This window comes from Chenopodium album, chromosome 26 (assembly GCF_948465745.1).
Source record: "Chenopodium album chromosome 26, dcCheAlbu1.1, whole genome shotgun sequence".
Classification (NCBI taxonomy): domain Eukaryota; kingdom Viridiplantae; phylum Streptophyta; class Magnoliopsida; order Caryophyllales; family Amaranthaceae; genus Chenopodium; species Chenopodium album.
Genome location: NC_137859.1, coordinates 5,001 through 13,557, shown reverse-complemented (window position 1 = coordinate 13,557; position 8,557 = coordinate 5,001).

The following is an 8,557-nucleotide window of genomic DNA, read 5'->3' as shown; positions in this document are numbered from 1 at the left end:
CTGGTTGTGTGGTTCATCGCCCTCCATCTAACATTCAAATAGTCCAAGTAGCATAAAGTCCCATGCAATGTCCAATTGGATAACTGCCAAAAAGAGGTTGTTTATAACTGATTGCAATATACATTTCTTTCATTCTCGTAATATTTTTACACCCAATCAACAAATTTGTCACTATTTCCAAAATGTCTAAAAAGTAAGATTGACGTTTTAACCAATTAATATTGAGTTATCCACACTGTTCGATGATCTTAGTTGAATTCAGTTTCTACAAGCCTCATGCTTAATTATTTTGTGACTGCTTCGATCATTAAAAATTTGATTTACCAAAAAAAAAAAACCTAAATTGATGGTTCTAAATTGACAAAAAGTATATTGTACAATTTGATGGTTCTGATGTCAATTATTTGATTGGCTATAGCTAGCATTGTCATTGGAGAAGGAAATCATTTAACAAGTACGACTTATAATTTAGAAAAAATTAACACAAATAATTCAAACTATTAGCTCCTTTCTCATTTTAATCCCAACTATAATTTAAATCAAAATAATTCCAACTATATAGAGTCTCTTCTCAAATTAGTATGTGGGTTTAGGGTTTAGGGTCTAGGGTCTCGGGTTTAGGGTTTAGGGTCTTGTGTTTAGGGTTTTAGGGTTCGGGGTTAGGGGTTAGGGTCCAGTTGTTTAGGGTTTAGGGTTTAGGGTTAGGGGTGGTTTAGGGTTTAAGGTTTTGGGTTTAGGGGTTTAGGGTTTAGGGTTTAGGGTTTAGGTTTAGGGTTTAAGAGTTCAGGGTTTTAGGTATAAGGTTTAGGGTCTAGGGTCTCGGGTCTCGGGTTTAGGGTTTAGGGTCTTGTGTATAGGGTTTAGGGTTTAGGGTTCAGGGTTTAGGGTTTTCTGCAATAGATCTAATATAAGAAAAGAGCTTTTTTGCATAAAGCTCGTTTTCTGCAATAGATCTAATATAAGAAAAGATATCCGTCATGCTTTTGTTTGATTATTGTGTTTGATAGTTATTGTTGTTATATCTTCAGGTACGAGAATCTTGTTATCCGGTTGGTGGGGCTTGCTGTGTTTGCCTTTGCAACTGCTTTCATACTGCTTATGATGGAGAGTCTTAGTGCATTTTTGCATGCTTTGAGGCTTCATTGGGTGGAATTTCAAAACAAGTTTTACCATGGCGATGGTTATAAATTTAAACCTTTTTCCTTCGCCATACTAACAGATGAGGATGATTAGTCAACTTTTTGTAAAGTTTGATTCTTGTAGAGATTAGTATAGTGAGAAAACCAGCTGATGCTCCCAAGTCCCTACAGAAGCTTGAGTGGGCCATTCGAAAACAAGTTTTCGCTGGCTGACGCGGAAGTCCTTCAGGTGACATTTTCTGCATATTTACAAAAAGTGAACCTTACATACATTCTTCTATTTGATCATAATAGTGTTTTTTACAGTTGTGTCAAACACAGGAAAATGAGATCACCTTCTGTTAACACCCCCCCCCCCCCCAAAAAAAGAAGAGAATATTGAGCTAATAGGGAATTTTGTAAAGATAGATGTCTTATAACCATGTAGCTTTAAGAATAGATTGACTTCTTGTTTTGGATCTGTTTACGAGCCTCTCAATTTGTCGTTTCCATTTTTTGTTTTGTTTTGTTTTGTTTTGTTTTTTTTTGGGGTTTAAGGTTTAGGGTCAAATAGTCAAAATATCGATATGGCAACTCCATAACCTTTAGAACTAGAAAAAGATTGGAATTCAGTTATTCACTAACATTGAAGCCCTAAATTGAAATCTCAAATTTGTGATACCCTAAAATTTAGCTCGGAAAAGGTTTAATATTGAATCATTCGCAAAATATGTGTTATATTTTAATTCTTATAAGCCCCATGTTTACAAAATTCGAAACATAAAGTGATTCGTTCATGAAAGTTGTAATTTCATTCTTTAAAGCTATGCACGCCATCTCTTAGTTTAGAAAAACAATAGTTGGCTATACCCTAAAATTGAATCAAAATCTTAATTTCATGGCACCATGAATTTCAGCGTAGAACATATTGTATGGTGATGGTTATTTCACGAAAGTTTTTAGGATCATACTCTAAAGCCCATTCGTCTCATAATAATTCAATTAAACAAATTTGGGCGAGTTTGTTGCACCACAAGTTCACCCACCTAAATACAGTAATACTACTCTATATGTTATAATTAATCCTCACATACCTTTAAACACTCCAACAGTGGTGAAAGCTGTAGTCCTAATCCAATGTTGGTGATTTAAGGTAGGGCGATTCGAGCAAGAAAAGCATTGTCTTTTGAGACAAAGAGGTTTGTAGTGAGAGGGAAGATGGAAGGGCCATCCTAATTTAGTCTAGTTGTTGAAATCCTGATTTTGAACACCAGCACTTTAGGGCTTATGGTATAGGGTTAAATAACGAAAAATAAACACAAATATGAAATTAAAAAATAATCAACAATCGAAGAAGACATTCATGAAGAATAACTTCAACAACAATCAGCATCAATAATCACTTCATCAACAATAAAATCAAAGAATATCGCAAATTAAAAAAAAAACTGAAAAACCTAAATCAAAACAGAAAATTCGAAAACAAAAACGTTCAAATGACTACCTAGAAGCAAAATTGGACTTGGGAGAACCATTATCATCAAAAGATGACCGGAGGTTGAGACGCATTCTTCGACTGCATCGTTGTTGATTTGTGACGATAATAAGTACAACTAAAATATTTCATAACACAAAAAATTGTTTTTTAAATACGGGAAGTTGATTTTGATATGGTAACTAACTGTTATAACACTGCGTGTCCAACTCTTATGAAAGTTAGTTTATTAGTTTTATAGGGGCTATCCATACAGTGTTATAGAGGTAACCTCGTTACCGTTATAAGGGTTATCCCGTTAGTGTTGCAGGAGTGACTTTTTTCTGTTGTAAGCACCCACATTGGTGCATTGTCACACGAAAATGTGTTGTTTATTTTTTGTTTGTGTTGATGATTATTGAATTAATAATAAGGTAGTTATTGAACGATTATTTGAAATATTAGCGAATGTTATAAAGGGTACTTTGTTCTTTTGTAAGTGGTCATATGTTGTGGCTAATTGTATAGACAACATGATGTATACATTTAATGTTTCAAAAAGTTTCATATGTGGCTTGCCACATCGTGTGGCCGAGTTATTTGTTTAGGGGTTACTCAGTCTGTTTGATGTTACACGATATGTCATAGGTTTCTCGATCGGAGGTAACTCGGTTTGGGATTACTCGATGTATTAGGTGTGACTCGGTCAATCAAGATTAAATCAGTCTAGGGAGTTCGGGTAAGGGATACTCAGCTCAGTCAAAAGTTACCGGTTAGGGGTTTAGTGTCTAGGGTTTAGGGTTTAGTGTCTAGGGTCTAGGGTCTAGGGTCTAGGGTCTAGGGTGTAGGGTTTAGGGTTTAGGGTTTAGGGTTTAGGGTTTAGGGTTTAGGGTTTAGGGTTTAGGGTTTAGGGTTTAGGGTTTAGGGTTTAGGGTTTAGGGTCTAGGGTTTAGGGTTTAGGGTCTAGGGTTTTAGGGTTTAGGGTCTAGGGTTTTAGGGTTTAGGGTTTAGGGTTTAGGGTTTAGGGTTTAGGGTTTAGGGTTTAGGGTTTAGGGTTTAGGGTTTAGGGTTTAGGGTTTAGGGTTTAGGGTTTAGGGTTTAGGGTTTAGGGTTTAGGGTTTAGGGTTTAGGGTTTAGGGTTTAGGGTTTAGGGTTTAGGGTTTAGGGTTTAGGGTTTAGGGTTTAGGGTTTAGGGTTTAGGGTTTAGGGTTTAGGGTTTAGGGTTTAGGGTTTAGGGTTTAGGGTTTAGGGTTTAGGGTTTAGGGTTTAGGGTTTAGGGTTTAGGGTTTAGGGTTTAGGGTTTAGGGTTTAGGGTTTAGGGTTTAGGGTTTAGGGTTTAGGGTTTAGGGTTTAGGGTTTAGGGTTTAGGGTTTAGGGTTTAGGGTTTAGGGTTTAGGGTTTAGGGTTTAGGGTTTAGGGTTTAGGGTTTAGGGTTTAGGGTTTAGGGTTTAGGGTTTAGGGTTTAGGGTTTAGGGTTTAGGGTTTAGGGTTTAGGGTTTAGGGTTTAGGGTTTAGGGTTTAGGGTTTAGGGTTTAGGGTTTAGGGTTTAGGGTTTAGGGTTTAGGGTTTAGGGTTTAGGGTTTAGGGTTTAGGGTTTAGGGTTTAGGGTTTAGGGTTTAGGGTTTAGGGTTTAGGGTTTAGGGTTTAGGGTTTAGGGTTTAGGGTTTAGGGTTTAGGGTTTAGGGTTTAGGGTTTAGGGTTTAGGGTTTAGGGTTTAGGGTTTAGGGTTTAGGGTTTAGGGTTTAGGGTTTAGGGTTTAGGGTTTAGGGTTTAGGGTTTAGGGTTTAGGGTTTAGGGTTTAGGGTTTAGGGTTTAGGGTTTAGGGTTTAGGGTTTAGGGTTTAGGGTTTAGGGTTTAGGGTTTAGGGTTTAGGGTTTAGGGTTTAGGGTTTAGGGTTTAGGGTTTAGGGTTTAGGGTTTAGGGTTTAGGGTTTAGGGTTTAGGGTTTAGGGTTTAGGGTTTAGGGTTTAGGGTTTAGGGTTTAGGGTTTAGGGTTTAGGGTTTAGGGTTTAGGGTTTAGGGTTTAGGGTTTAGGGTTTAGGGTTTAGGGTTTAGGGTTTAGGGTTTAGGGTTTAGGGTTTAGGGTTTAGGGTTTAGGGTTTAGGGTTTAGGGTTTAGGGTTTAGGGTTTAGGGTTTAGGGTTTAGGGTTTAGGGTTTAGGGTTTAGGGTTTAGGGTTTAGGGTTTAGGGTTTAGGGTTTAGGGTTTAGGGTTTAGGGTTTAGGGTTTAGGGTTTAGGGTTTAGGGTTTAGGGTTTAGGGTTTAGGGTTTAGGGTTTAGGGTTTAGGGTTTAGGGTTTAGGGTTTAGGGTTTAGGGTTTAGGGTTTAGGGTTTAGGGTTTAGGGTTTAGGGTTTAGGGTTTAGGGTTTAGGGTTTAGGGTTTAGGGTTTAGGGTTTAGGGTTTAGGGTTTAGGGTTTAGGGTTTAGGGTTTAGGGTTTAGGGTTTAGGGTTTAGGGTTTAGGGTTTAGGGTTTAGGGTTTAGGGTTTAGGGTTTAGGGTTTAGGGTTTAGGGTTTAGGGTTTAGGGTTTAGGGTTTAGGGTTTAGGGTTTAGGGTTTAGGGTTTAGGGTTTAGGGTTTAGGGTTTAGGGTTTAGGGTTTAGGGTTTAGGGTTTAGGGTTTAGGGTTTAGGGTTTAGGGTTTAGGGTTTAGGGTTTAGGGTTTAGGGTTTAGGGTTTAGGGTTTAGGGTTTAGGGTTTAGGGTTTAGGGTTTAGGGTTTAGGGTTTAGGGTTTAGGGTTTAGGGTTTAGGGTTTAGGGTTTAGGGTTTAGGGTTTAGGGTTTAGGGTTTAGGGTTTAGGGTTTAGGGTTTAGGGTTTAGGGTTTAGGGTTTAGGGTTTAGGGTTTAGGGTTTAGGGTTTAGGGTTTAGGGTTTAGGGTTTAGGGTTTAGGGTTTAGGGTTTAGGGTTTAGGGTTTAGGGTTTAGGGTTTAGGGTTTAGGGTTTAGGGTTTAGGGTTTAGGGTTTAGGGTTTAGGGTTTAGGGTTTAGGGTTTAGGGTTTAGGGTTTAGGGTTTAGGGTTTAGGGTTTAGGGTTTAGGGTTTAGGGTTTAGGGTTTAGGGTTTAGGGTTTAGGGTTTAGGGTTTAGGGTTTAGGGTTTAGGGTTTAGGGTTTAGGGTTTAGGGTTTAGGGTTTAGGGTTTAGGGTTTAGGGTTTAGGGTTTAGGGTTTAGGGTTTAGGGTTTAGGGTTTAGGGTTTAGGGTTTAGGGTTTAGGGTTTAGGGTTTAGGGTTTAGGGTTTAGGGTTTAGGGTTTAGGGTTTAGGGTTTAGGGTTTAGGGTTTAGGGTTTAGGGTTTAGGGTTTAGGGTTTAGGGTTTAGGGTTTAGGGTTTAGGGTTTAGGGTTTAGGGTTTAGGGTTTAGGGTTTAGGGTTTAGGGTTTAGGGTTTAGGGTTTAGGGTTTAGGGTTTAGGGTTTAGGGTTTAGGGTTTAGGGTTTAGGGTTTAGGGTTTAGGGTTTAGGGTTTAGGGTTTAGGGTTTAGGGTTTAGGGTTTAGGGTTTAGGGTTTAGGGTTTAGGGTTTAGGGTTTAGGGTTTAGGGTTTAGGGTTTAGGGTTTAGGGTTTAGGGTTTAGGGTTTAGGGTTTAGGGTTTAGGGTTTAGGGTTTAGGGTTTAGGGTTTAGGGTTTAGGGTTTAGGGTTTAGGGTTTAGGGTTTAGGGTTTAGGGTTTAGGGTTTAGGGTTTAGGGTTTAGGGTTTAGGGTTTAGGGTTTAGGGTTTAGGGTTTAGGGTTTAGGGTTTAGGGTTTAGGGTTTAGGGTTTAGGGTTTAGGGTTTAGGGTTTAGGGTTTAGGGTTTAGGGTTTAGGGTTTAGGGTTTAGGGTTTAGGGTTTAGGGTTTAGGGTTTAGGGTTTAGGGTTTAGGGTTTAGGGTTTAGGGTTTAGGGTTTAGGGTTTAGGGTTTAGGGTTTAGGGTTTAGGGTTTAGGGTTTAGGGTTTAGGGTTTAGGGTTTAGGGTTTAGGGTTTAGGGTTTAGGGTTTAGGGTTTAGGGTTTAGGGTTTAGGGTTTAGGGTTTAGGGTTTAGGGTTTAGGGTTTAGGGTTTAGGGTTTAGGGTTTAGGGTTTAGGGTTTAGGGTTTAGGGTTTAGGGTTTAGGGTTTAGGGTTTAGGGTTTAGGGTTTAGGGTTTAGGGTTTAGGGTTTAGGGTTTAGGGTTTAGGGTTTAGGGTTTAGGGTTTAGGGTTTAGGGTTTAGGGTTTAGGGTTTAGGGTTTAGGGTTTAGGGTTTAGGGTTTAGGGTTTAGGGTTTAGGGTTTAGGGTTTAGGGTTTAGGGTTTAGGGTTTAGGGTTTAGGGTTTAGGGTTTAGGGTTTAGGGTTTAGGGTTTAGGGTTTAGGGTTTAGGGTTTAGGGTTTAGGGTTTAGGGTTTAGGGTTTAGGGTTTAGGGTTTAGGGTTTAGGGTTTAGGGTTTAGGGTTTAGGGTTTAGGGTTTAGGGTTTAGGGTTTAGGGTTTAGGGTTTAGGGTTTAGGGTTTAGGGTTTAGGGTTTAGGGTTTAGGGTTTAGGGTTTAGGGTTTAGGGTTTAGGGTTTAGGGTTTAGGGTTTAGGGTTTAGGGTTTAGGGTTTAGGGTTTAGGGTTTAGGGTTTAGGGTTTAGGGTTTAGGGTTTAGGGTTTAGGGTTTAGGGTTTAGGGTTTAGGGTTTAGGGTTTAGGGTTTAGGGTTTAGGGTTTAGGGTTTAGGGTTTAGGGTTTAGGGTTTAGGGTTTAGGGTTTAGGGTTTAGGGTTTAGGGTTTAGGGTTTAGGGTTTAGGGTTTAGGGTTTAGGGTTTAGGGTTTAGGGTTTAGGGTTTAGGGTTTAGGGTTTAGGGTTTAGGGTTTAGGGTTTAGGGTTTAGGGTTTAGGGTTTAGGGTTTAGGGTTTAGGGTTTAGGGTTTAGGGTTTAGGGTTTAGGGTTTAGGGTTTAGGGTTTAGGGTTTAGGGTTTAGGGTTTAGGGTTTAGGGTTTAGGGTTTAGGGTTTAGGGTTTAGGGTTTAGGGTTTAGGGTTTAGGGTTTAGGGTTTAGGGTTTAGGGTTTAGGGTTTAGGGTTTAGGGTTTAGGGTTTAGGGTTTAGGGTTTAGGGTTTAGGGTTTAGGGTTTAGGGTTTAGGGTTTAGGGTTTAGGGTTTAGGGTTTAGGGTTTAGGGTTTAGGGTTTAGGGTTTAGGGTTTAGGGTTTAGGGTTTAGGGTTTAGGGTTTAGGGTTTAGGGTTTAGGGTTTAGGGTTTAGGGTTTAGGGTTTAGGGTTTAGGGTTTAGGGTTTAGGGTTTAGGGTTTAGGGTTTAGGGTTTAGGGTTTAGGGTTTAGGGTTTAGGGTTTAGGGTTTAGGGTTTAGGGTTTAGGGTTTAGGGTTTAGGGTTTAGGGTTTAGGGTTTAGGGTTTAGGGTTTAGGGTTTAGGGTTTAGGGTTTAGGGTTTAGGGTTTAGGGTTTAGGGTTTAGGGTTTAGGGTTTAGGGTTTAGGGTTTAGGGTTTAGGGTTTAGGGTTTAGGGTTTAGGGTTTAGGGTTTAGGGTTTAGGGTTTAGGGTTTAGGGTTTAGGGTTTAGGGTTTAGGGTTTAGGGTTTAGGGTTTAGGGTTTAGGGTTTAGGGTTTAGGGTTTAGGGTTTAGGGTTTAGGGTTTAGGGTTTAGGGTTTAGGGTTTAGGGTTTAGGGTTTAGGGTTTAGGGTTTAGGGTTTAGGGTTTAGGGTTTAGGGTTTAGGGTTTAGGGTTTAGGGTTTAGGGTTTAGGGTTTAGGGTTTAGGGTTTAGGGTTTAGGGTTTAGGGTTTAGGGTTTAGGGTTTAGGGTTTAGGGTTTAGGGTTTAGGGTTTAGGGTTTAGGGTTTAGGGTTTAGGGTTTAGGGTTTAGGGTTTAGGGTTTAGGGTTTAGGGTTTAGGGTTTAGGGTTTAGGGTTTAGGGTTTAGGGTTTAGGGTTTAGGGTTTAGGGTTTAGGGTTTAGGGTTTAGGGTTTAGGGTTTAGGGTTTAGGGTTTAGGGTTTAGGGTTTAGGGTTTAGGGTTTAGGGTTT